We start from the raw sequence: 12,014 nt of genomic DNA on the forward strand, positions 1-12,014 counted from the left end.
GCCTTCTGAGTAAGGGAAACAAGTTACCTTCTACCAGGCACCTATCCCTCATGGCCTTGGGGCAGAAAAATTCAAGAGTACCAGAGATGGGTAAAAATATCACAAGACAAAGACATTCCCTGTCCCCTGCCAAGTGAATGGGTCTCCTCCTCGGGCACTGCCAATGCTCATCTCTCACATCTTGGGAAAGCCAGGCTGGACTCAAGACAGGAGTATCCTAATGCAGGAATATTAGGACAGTAAACTAACTGTAAGAAAAGGGGAGAAGGGGCACCTAGCAGTAGGATGAGGGGGAAAGTTGCTAAGAGAACCCCCTACCTCCCCCAAAAAATCCTACAAGCAGTTTGCTAATAGATTATCAAAATTAATCTCTTCACTGAGGCATCATATAAATGACAGGGACTGCAGAGCTGAGAGAGGGAAAGGGACCAAGGCCATCCCTTCCAGCAGCAAGCTATGAAATGAGTTCAACCATATCACAAATCTCCAATCCAAAGGTCAGTGTCAACAGGTACTGGGCTGTACTTCCCAACATCACAGAAGCTCTGCGATACACTCGGATATTACGGAAACATTAACCTCTATTTCCCAAAGATTGATGAAGCACAGAAGCAGGGGAAGCTGACAGAAGGCCTTGGGTATAATCCCCTTTCTCCCCAAAAGGCTCCACATAAACATACCAATAATCTGAACACAGTATGAGTCAACACAGAGCTCCCTCGATACACACACAGCAGCATTTGGTAAACAGGCTAAGAATAGGCACAGGGACAGCAAAGTGTCCAAGCAAGACATCCCTGCAAATCAGCATTAAACTCACAAGAAACATTTGCAATACTGCTTTTGCTTTAATCAGTCTTAAGAAGAGGAAATTCACCTCAGTTCTTTTTATAATACCACTCTATTACATTTGTCAAACAGCTGCTACTTTCTCTCCCAGATATAGCTGCTTTCAGTGGTAACCAAAAGGATCACCGTGTCTGCGCATGTATTATAGATCAGAGATGCATATTAAAACAGACTTGAGATCCGCCTAGAGATTACCTGTCACTCCTTCCAAGTCAATGGAATTATACAGAGACGCAAGTTGGTGCAAAGCCTGGGACATACTTGTATAAACTACTCCAGAAGATGCACTGGGCCTTGCTGCCTCAGAAAGGTCGTCCAAAACACAAGCTCAGTAAGACAGACATTCAACTGATGCAAAAACATCTTCTCTGACATCTCCTTTGTTGCTTGGCCTTTCTAATCAAAATCATCATTGTCCCAAACAACATAAAAGCCATTTCTGGGGAAAAAGCTGGTCTGATTCTTGAGGGTTGGGGAGGAAATTAGCTGCTGTTACAAAAGCCTTGAGATACCTGCCAGCTCCAGCCCAATCGTTACTCCTAACTAACTACACCCTTGAGACACTTACAAAAGGCTTGGTGCTATTCATCACTGCCTCAAAATAAAAACAAAGTCAGAAGACCCTGGGGACAAATGTGAGAAACCAACTGCAAGATTTCTTTGAATTATTTTATTATTATTTTCATTAACTTTTGTGAAGAATCCTAAGATTAGTATTGACAATAACACTTTGCAAATGATACGGATTTACAGCTTTCCCATGAAGAAAGGTAGCCTCAAACTTCTTTTATGGGTATGAGCCATAAGAAGTTTGCAGACTACAACAGCACTCAACAGCAAAAAACCAAAGAGCTTTGGGGTCCATCAAATCCTACCTACTCCGCTAGAAAGGAGCCACATCAGAATCAACTCTATGTTCTGCTTTTAGTAAGATCAACGAAATAATAACCACTCAAGAGTATTATGCGGACAGCTCCTGCCTTTCTCCAGGCCCTTGGTTTTGTTTCCTGATGCAGGGTTGAGAACTTGCAAGGAAAGTCTTAACAACAGCTAATTGTCAGACGCCACAGTAATTAGTGGCAACTTTCCAATGCATCCATTTCTGGCTGGTTTTCCGATAGCTGGCTCCTCCTCAATCCCCACATTAAAATGAAGGTACACAAGGTAGGCGGCAGATTCATTTACAAGTACCAAGGTCTTCCCAGGAGAGATGCCTAAGGAAAGAAATATCTTACCTAAACAATACATGGGTTGTGTTTTTTTTTTCCTTCCCATTTGCTATGGGGCTGCTATCTTTATTAATAATCTGAGAACAATGTTAACCTATTCACCGACATATACTATCAGATGTACAATGCTCACAGATGAATTTCTGTGAGCCAGTGGGCTCCCGTACCACATGTCCTCTTCATTTAGAGGTACTTTGCTGGCCAGAGAGAACAGGATCATGCTGTCCTGTCTTCTGCCCACCTGCTGGTTACACATCACAACTTTCATGTTACTACTCCACCAATATCAAAGGTTTCCAGTGATTTTATTTGCAGATCCTTACAAGTTTCCCTGCAGACAGAAAGCCCTCCCATATAGCAAATTCAGGACTGTTCTGCTTAGACTTAATAGACCCCTTAGAAAGCAGCTCACACCATTGCTCTATATGTTTAGGTTCTGCTCTCAGCTCTGAGGCTCCCCACTCATTTGGCAGCTCTTCTTGTCACAAGCTCCAACGCTTTCATGCCAACCTTTTCCAGGCATCATCTGCATGTCAGCAGTACTCCACAGCATATACTCCACTCAACACCAACACAATCCAGAACACATCACTTCCCACTAAGTGCCTACACAGAGCAGACCTGCAGTGTAATTACTTCCTCACACCCAATAATAGAAACACTAAAAGACATGTACAAATTCCATTTTCATCCTGATGCACTCCTGCATTACATATGATGCGGAGGCATTTAATCAAGGGAAGAAAAGAAAGAAGTCTTTCCCACACTCAGTGACGTGCTTAATTCCATCACATTCAAATCTGGACCCAGAAGGTGGGGTACATATGGGATGGGGAAAAGAAAAGCTTATCTTACGTTGAAAATTGAGACATCTTGATGGGACAATATAATGGAGGGTGTTGACGGTTTTGATTGTACTGCCTTTATATAAGCAGAGGACCCAATGTCCACATTAAGTTACTAAACCTGAATTAACCATCTATTTGACTGGACCTGAAAAGTACTCAGCCTGTCAAGAAGTGTGCCTTAAGGAAGGCAACAAACGCATAGAACAAATATTTCCTGCTCCATGGCATTTTGGTTTTCAAATAAATATAATTCACTTCCAAATGAATCCACAGATGACCAACATACCAGTGTAGATTTGAGATGACTACATAGCTCCATAATCCTTTCATGTTACACAGAAGGGCTAACACAAAACAGTAAGAAAGCTCATCCGACAGAGTCAGACGTCAGAATATACATTTCAGCACAGCAATACTCGTACCAAAACACAACAGCAATAGAAACAAACCTCAGGCTACCTGCACTGCCGCTATCCCTAAGAAGAAAGTCAGGTAAGAACATACCTGCAAGTATTTTGAATCATAAAAGAAAGCATTTTCTGAAACAAGAAAGAAAAAAAGGCTAATCAACTAGAAACTGTACACAAAAAAAAGGAAATAAAAATGTTACTTGTGCAGTAGGAAATCTTATTTTGTATTAGAAGAAACTTGAGAGGGTTTATCAATGCTCTTGGGTTAATCCCATGTTCTGATACGACTCTCAGGCAGCCATTGGCAAATGCACCAAAATTCATTGGGGGGGGGGGGCAGGGAATAGGCAGACCCCCTCAACTCCAGGCAACCAGATCCAAACCATTTAAGAAACTGACCGTAAGGGCAGAATTTCTGACACTCATTAAAACACACACCTTAAAGAAAAAAACAAAACAACACCCCCAACAAAACACCAACAAAAAAACCACAAAACAACTCCTTTACATCCAATTAGTGGCTACAACCTGTTAGTTTGGAGATTTAGGGTTCCCTCCTGCCCAACAAACATAAAAGACCAATTTGTTTGATTTATGACCCTGGATTTTCTGTATTTCACTTGATTTTATCAATAAGGGCCAGATCACTTTGTAGTTTGTTACCGGTTACACCAACACAGCTCTGAGAAACTGATGTCCACTCACTAGGAGTTAGCAGGGGCAGATGCCAGCAGAGGGAGCACAGCGCACCTACATGCATCTTATATTAAAGACTCAGTATCGTAAACAAACTCAGTAGACACTAAATAAAAATTTAAAAACTGGAATTTGCTTTAAAATTGCTACAGTCTTGTAGGGAATGGCCAGCAAGTCAACGCAGAAGCTACAAAAAGTCCTTTCAAATACATTTGTGACGGATTAGCCAGTCCGCTAAACTGTTCTTGCTGGTAACAGACATCAATTAACTAACAGCAGTGATTTCACAAAAATGGGATTTCAATTTGCACTTCAAAACTGGCCCTGCAAGTGCTGCGTAATAAAATCAATTTACCTGGTCGGCCAGCGCTCAAGGCTTCCTACACCCAGACAATCCAGGGATCAGTTAGCTCCAAGCCACGGAGCTGTGCATGTTTCTGTCTTTATCCTTCCTACCAAACCCCAAAACCTCAAAGTGGCTTTGCACCTCTTCCCAGGCAGCATCCACCAACATCATCTGCATCTGACAAACAGCCGTCTAAGCTGCAGGAGCCAAACTCAACCACGACAATCCCCAGTAAACAGTACTTTCAACTATTCTTCAAGAAGAAAACTACAGGCTCTTCGCTTTTGAGGATATGTCTAAATTGCAACTCCGGAACTGCGAGCATACGCATGCTAGCTTTAGCCCAGCCTGTGTCAGCACAGGTTAGGTGAGACAACTGGAAGTTCTAGCTGCATCCCCCATATTCCATGTGAATGCTTCCCCAACTGCCTAGCCACATACAAGGAGAGATACGCCTGTCTATACTGAGATGATGCTATCTTAATATGCCTATGAGTATCACTTGCCTTTTTCACACAGCAGCAAACAAAACCCCCACATATTTTGCTTGTTGGGTGGTTAAGACATAGGAATCCCAGTCTGGGTTAGGATTCGCTTGTTACAGTAATGGCAAAAATTCCACCCTGGGTTAAAACCTCATGGTCAGGAATTGCTTCAAAATGTTCAGTTTGTTCCTGCCCCAACAAACGGGTGTTTAGCACAGACACAGCTAGAGAAGCGAGACAGCGAGCACTGGGAAAACCTATCTGCCCATCAGGAGATGACATCCAATGATCAGGAGGTCCCTTCCCATTCAGTGTTTTTGTGGGGTTTCCAAAGCAGCAAAATTGCCTCTGGACTAGTAACCAATTCACATTCGACTGCTGTGATCTTGGCTTCAAACAGCTAACATGTGGGTAGCTGCATTTCCCACCCCAGTGAAATCATTACTGTGGGCAGGGGGAGGAATGCCCTGGGAAAACTGCAAAGGCAACTGGGAGAGGTGATAGGAGTCAAACAACAAGGAGAAAAATCAGGCAGCAGAGATTGAAACAAATACACACAGCCAGATGGGGGCGGGGGGGAAGACTAAAAACTTCAGATGGCGTATCATGGCATTTCAAGACATAATAGTCATGGACGGGCTCTGGCTCCATATATGCCAGCAAGCCCTGGGAATGCATCAACATTCAATTCATCAGCTGAATAGTCCCAGAGATCCACATTACAAATATTCAAGGGAACATGACAATGATGATCTTTCCCATCCCATCTGAACAGCACACAAACAGCCCTCCAATTTTTGCCATATATCACTGAGAAACAGCCTAAGTGAAGGCAATTCAACAATCATGTTTTTCTTGTTTTGTGTATTTCCTGCTTTTGCTCTGACTTGACCACTGCCAAAATCTATCCTCACATGCAAACAAACATGAGAGTCAACAGTCTCCACTTGAAGAATTCAAGAAAACTGTTTTGGACTTTACTTCTGCAACAAGGTATCAAGAAGTTCAAGAACTATCTGTACCACAACTGAGCTGCCAGAAGAATTTGGCTGTACTGTGCTCAAATGAAGACAGTCAATCACCGCTGCCCCTGAATCTCTTAACACCAAGCTGAACAGATGCAAACTCCCATTTCTGGAATGAAAAACTGAAAAGAGGCGGCATCCCAAAGCCATGCGTGAATACAGATAAAGCTGCATATAACAACTGGACTCTCAGATAGTACATGAAAGTTAAGGGATTTGTCAGGGGGAGAACACTTCTCCCTTCCCATCACCACATAATCAGACTGCAGTTCATTTCTGATGCTACATCTGCATAAAAACTAACTTAAGATCAGTCATTACTTGATAAAACCCAACAACATACAAAACACAACCCCTGTTGCAAGAACCTTACTATCTGATTTCTCCATGAAAACAGAAATATCTGTAAGATAATCACTTGCATGTAACCCTCCTCTCAGGAAACAAAGTTACTTAATCTTCATGCCAATGCTAGACTTGCAGCATGGAAACCTAAGACATTTTAAAGCCAAGCTATCATATTGGAATATCAGCACATACAATTTATCAGGCACACGCATAAGCAATAAGAGATCAGAAACTAGTCATTGACACTCAGTGTTCGTATTTTAACACACAGAGCAACAGAACAGCATATCTAAGTGCTTCTCGGCATCATTGTGAATCCTTACTACAATTTTAACCATTTCCAGCTTATCCAGGCTACAAATTGTTTTGCTCTGGACCAGCATAACAGGGTGTTAGGCACTCAGCAGCAACGTATTAACCCCGCACTGGTGAAATTTTTGATTGAAGACCCCTATGTTTTTGAGCAAGAAGAGACCTCACGTGGGGAAAACAGCTGGGGATAAAAAACATAACATGAACTTCAACTTCAGCAAACAATTCCCAGGACAGCAATACGAGCATACCAGAAACGCTGAGCAGTCCGGAGAGACAGCAGCCTTGTCGTTTCTATCCTTACCATCTCGCAAAGGCAAAACCCCACCAAGAGCAACAGGGAGCACACACCGTTCCAGGGAAACTCGCTGCCAGAGGCAGCGGCAAGGGCTTTATCAAGTTTCCAAGAGATGGGACAACCCTGCGAGACGGCGACAAGCGCAACGGGATCAGCGCTTCTGGTGCCCCTCGAAGCCGGACCAGACGCTAGGCCTCAAGCCCCCCGTACCGAAACCGGCCTCAGAGCGGGAGGAACAGGGCGGCCCCGGCCCCGGGGCGGGAGGCGACGTCCCCCCGAAGGGGAAGAGATGTCGCAGACAGCCAGGGGAGAGGGGACGAGGGGGACTCTGGGCCGCCTGCGCCCCGGCCCCTCGCAGAGTTAGTTGAAAGAGGCGGGAGAGAGGGCAGGGGGCAGGCGGGAAGGCTGGAGCCTGTCAGCAGCGCCTGGGCGCCAGGTGCCGTCGCAGAAGGCTAGGGACCCCTCTCCCCGCAGCGTCCGTCTCCCTGTGAGACCCCCACAACGCCTCTCACGCTGTAAGGGACCCTACCCCCCGGCCTGCCCCTCAGGGACGCCCCAGCCGGGCCTCCCCGCACCGCCGCCTCAGGGGGCTTCCTTCGGACCGTACCACTCCCGTCACTCACCCGGCCCCACCAGCTCCCTCGGGGGTGGTGGTGGGTGTTACCGCCGCGAGTCGCTCCCCCACCCCCGTACGTGGTACGGTCCACCCTACCTCTTGGCGCCCTCACTTCACCCTCCTGGCGGAGCCGCGGTCCCGGCGCCAGCTGCGCCGCTCGCCGCCAGTGGCTGGGGGGGGAGCCATAGCCGCTGCCTTGTCTTCCCCCTCCGTCCGCCCTCCCCTGCTCCCCCCCCCCGGTCCGGACACAGTTGGTTTGTTCCGAGAAGCCGGCCGGTCTTCTCCCCTAAACCGCTGGATCTCTCACGTCTTCGGCCATTTCCGACCGAACCGGCGGAAGTTGCCGAAGTGGTGGCGGAACTTAACGGCCTTATCCGAACTGTGGGCGGAGATAGTCGAACGGGCGGCGGAGAAAGCCGAAGGGCTAAAGGGGCGGGCAGCAGAAACGCGGAGGAGGAGACTCATGGCTCCGGAACCTGCCGAGAATAACCGAAGCACTCCAGATCTGCTCTGTCGCCAGCGCGGCGAGAAAGGGCCCAAACTGGCCAGGGCTCATGCAGTTAAGACTCGCCCTCCCCCGGCTCTGAGGAGGCGAGTAGGGCAGCAAACCGAAAGGGAGCTCTGTCCCTTTAAATGATGGAGGAGGCGGAGCAGCTGCCCCCCGAGCCCACCCACCTGCCACCGCGCATGCGAAGTGCATTTTCCCGCCTAAAAAGCAAGCACGTGCGCTGCTACCCCTCTCTTCTTGCTGAGGAGCCATCGCCACCCTAGTGCCCGACGGTGTTTTCTACAGGCAGCCGCGTTCCAGCCCTTTACCCGCTGCAGCCCTGTCTTTCCCCAGTTGTCTCCCAAGTCCCTAGTGAGGCTGGGGTTGCAGCCACAGCGCTCAGACATGCCTCAGCCATATGGGTCAAACCACTGCGGTGACTGAAGGTTGCCACTGATCACCCAGAGACATGTCCAGGTGATTCCTGGCAAAAGAGGTTCTGAAAACAACTATATTGTGGGAAGCTGATCTTGATGTGCGGAATGAAAACTTTTTAACTCAGGATAGGTTATAAAGCAGGTATAGTTAATTCACCACCAGGCATCAGGGTGGATAATTCCAAAAGCACCTGCTGCCCCGACTTATTTGTGCACGTGTGATTTAAACTATACATTCATATATATTCAATAGATGCCCAAGAATCATTGGGTTAGGGTTAATTATTGGGTTGGGTTAGGATAATTAGTCTAACGAGAAGTCATTAACATAAGTTTCCTCCCATTTGTGCTTGTGCACTGTTTCCTGGTGGTGGTCATGGCGGTCATTGAGGATGAAGGCTTAGTAGTCTCCCTCATTCTGAACTTTTCACCTTCACTCTTCGCACAGACTCAGTTGTTTCTTGAGTTTCTTCCAAGCCATAAAACAGGACAGATCCAGTTTTCCTATCTCAAGGCACAGATGTTCGCATACGAGTGTCTTCTTATTGGCACACAGAGCATCCCAGGTCCACCTTATCAGCACAAAGGGCCCCAGGACCGGGCCTAATTTGCAAAGTCATACTGTGAAGCTCCTCATCTTATTTGCAAATTCACACTGTGAAGCTCCTCTTTGTATATACAATGAGAGTTTTAATTATTCTAAGTTTTTCATATCCTATTAATCTAGTTATTTCTACTCTTTCTGTCAATCTAAAGACTTAAAGAAAGTGACTACAGAGTCTGCTTACAGGTACTAAAATACCGCTACAGGTTCGAATTTGTTACAAAATTACATCAAGATCCAACCTGGAGGGTTTGCATTAGCAGCACAAATTATTACTCATTCTGGACAAAGTACTCTTTAAATACTAAGAGTGGTGTTAAATGCCATTAGGAGTTAAATGTTAAGTCATAGCAGCTATGTAAAATTTAGGGTGACAAGTACCAAACATACCATGCAGGAGATGGTGATTGAAGCAAAAGGGGGGAAAAAGCAATGAGGAAATAAGGGGTGGGGGTGGTGGGGAATGGTGTCAGCATCTTCTCACATCAAAACCAAGTACAAACAGGTTCAGTACTCTGCATCATTACTTTACGCACTTTAACCATAATTTTATATTTTAGGTGCTCGACGAAAGGCTTTCATATCTATAGAAATCAAATCCCACCCCAAAGTACACAAACTGACAACTTTTGGAGGATTAGAGAATTTTCACAAGAAGAAATAGAATTTTATCTCTGTAGGAGTGGAGAGGATGGCAACTGTAATGTGCCTCTGGCCACAAAGCTCCAGGAATCACAGCTTTAATAAAACATGAGCACTTCAAAACAGTGAGAAACCACTTTTCCAGCGTTCTTCGCTTTTTAACAGTCGTTTACACATGTGTAAAGAATGCAAGGAGAAACTTAACTTTTATACTGAGATGAAAAAACAGTGGGGGGGTAAGGTGGGGGCCACAGGTCTACCCTTTGAGAAGCAATACAAAATCCAATCTCACAAGAAGGGAACGTGCTGTACTGAAGAGCAGCAATAGGTACTGCAGGTTCAAAGGCCCTAAGAAACTATATTTTTCAGGAAAAAAGATGACAGCCGATGACTGCATTGCACAGTAAATTAACACCCAAATCACTGAACACACCCAATGTTATCCTAGCACACACATCTGGTCCCACTCTGTCACGGTTTGAGGTTTTGCTATTCCACCCTGCTCCACCTGGAGCTGTGCATGAAGATATGGGGAGACCATAAATTCCTTTCAGGACCTCACTGAGGAAGAAATACAGAGAATGTGCCCTTCAGGACGCAACTCAAGAGAACAATTCTTCGCCCAGCTCCCAAAAGAAAACAATCTTTCAGGACCAGCAGCCCATTTGCCAAATCTTTCTTTCGGATAGCACTGTCAAAGCTATTACATGTTACATTGACAAAGACATGTTCAGATTTAATCCCCTACTCTGGGTACCTACCCTTCTTCCTCTAATGTATAGGAGATCTGTGTTACAGGGGAGTTTTCAGTTTCCCTTCCACCAAGCCAAAAATCCACTGCTCAACTGCCTTCTGTATATCCCAAGAGAAGAATTACTGTGTTCAAATAGCCTCATTTTCCACCTTCTCTGCTATCTGAGCTTTTGTTTTCTCATATACAGTATCCAAGAACACACAGAAAATTGTCACGTTAGAAGTGGATCCTAATGGGCAGAATCTATAGCCTATGATGAGTATCAGTTTAAACAAGAAACCTGGTTGCATAGAAAGTTGCCCAACTCTCTTCCTAGTGAGAAGCAGCCTTTTACTCCTACCAGTTCTCAGCCTGGTTTCCCAAACAAACAAGCTTTAATGCACAGCGCCGGCTGACTGCACAGCGCCAGTCCTGTTAAAGACTTTGAAACTCCTTGGCGACTTTTAGTTGAATCCGACAGAGGGGCGGAGGTCTAAAAATACTAGATCCGGCTATGTGAAAGCATGCAGGTGAAAGGCAAGGACACCTGAAGAGCAGTCGCAGTTCAGAACTTGCCCCTTCTGTTCAACCTGCTCACCAACCGAGCAGCCAGCGTGTGCGTGGCTCCCAGCCAGATATCCAAGTGGTGCACTTCCAGCTAGCAGCATAAAAAGCAATAGGAGGTTTGGGATTTGAGGGGTGCCTCGGGCTACCAGGCTGGTAGTGATAAAGAAGGGTCTGGGCGGTTACAGTAAGAACAAGAAGGAGAGAGGTTTGGGGGTGGTAAGAAAGGGAAATGGGGTGAGGGGCTGTGATGGCACACACCTCAGGAGACAGAATCACAAATGGTTGGGGTTGGAGGGACCCCTGGAGCCCACCCAGCCCACCCCCTGCTCAAGCAGGCTCTCCTACAGTAGCTGCTCAGGATCGTGTCCAGGCGGGCTCTGGACGTCCCCAGAGAAGGAGACTGCACAGCCTCTCTGGGCAGTCTGTCCCCGTGCCGTCACCCTCAAGGGAAAGAAGTTTTTCCTGCTCTCCCCACGGAGCTCCCTGTGCTGCAGTTTGTGCCCGTTGCCCCTTGTCCTGTCGCTGGGCACCGCTGACAAGAGCCTGGCCCTGGCCCCGGCCCCCTGACACTGGCCCTTAAGGTACCTGTGTGCATCGCTCAGGTCCCCTCTCAGCCTTCTCCTGCCCAGGCTGAACAGCCCCAGCTCCCGCAGCCTTTCCTCACCAGGGAGATGCTCCAGCCCCTCATCAGCTTGGTCACCTCTGCTGGCCCCTCCCCAGCAGCTCCCAGTCTCTCCGGAACTGGAGAGCCCAGCACTGGACACAGCACTGCAGATGCGGCCCCACCAGGGCAGAGCAGAGGGGGAGGACATCCTCCCTCGACCTGCTGGCCACGCTCCTCCTCATGCACCCCAGGATCCCACCGGCCCCTTGGCCACGAGGGCACACGCTGCCGGCACACGGGCAACCTGCTGCCCCCCAGCACTGCCAGGCCCTTCCCCGCAGAGCTGCCCCCCAGCAGCTCAGCCCCAGCCTGTGCTGGTGCGGGGGCTGTTCCTCCCTCGGTGCAGGACCCTGCACTTGCCTTGGCTGGACTGCGTTAGGTTCCTCAGCCCAGCTCCCGACCCTGCCCAGGTCTCGCT

The 12,014-nt window shown here is 47.3% G+C and overlaps 1 protein-coding gene across 12 annotated transcripts in view; it reads right to left on the reverse strand.

Moving 5' to 3' along the window:
- The window catches only part of EXTL3 (exostosin like glycosyltransferase 3), a 130,948-nt gene extending 123,057 nt beyond the window's left edge, over positions 1 to 7,891 (reverse strand). For all 12 annotated transcript variants that reach the window (XM_080388406.1, XM_080388404.1, XM_080388415.1 and 9 more), the window contains exon 1: positions 7,559 to 7,891. The gene's annotated coding sequence lies outside the window, so the exon portion shown is untranslated. The remainder of the gene's footprint in view (positions 1 to 7,558) is intronic.
- Between the last annotated feature and the right edge of the window lie 4,123 nt (positions 7,892 to 12,014).

This window comes from Falco punctatus (assembly GCF_963210335.1).
Source record: "Falco punctatus genome assembly, chromosome: 5".
NCBI lineage: Eukaryota > Metazoa > Chordata > Aves > Falconiformes > Falconidae > Falco > Falco punctatus.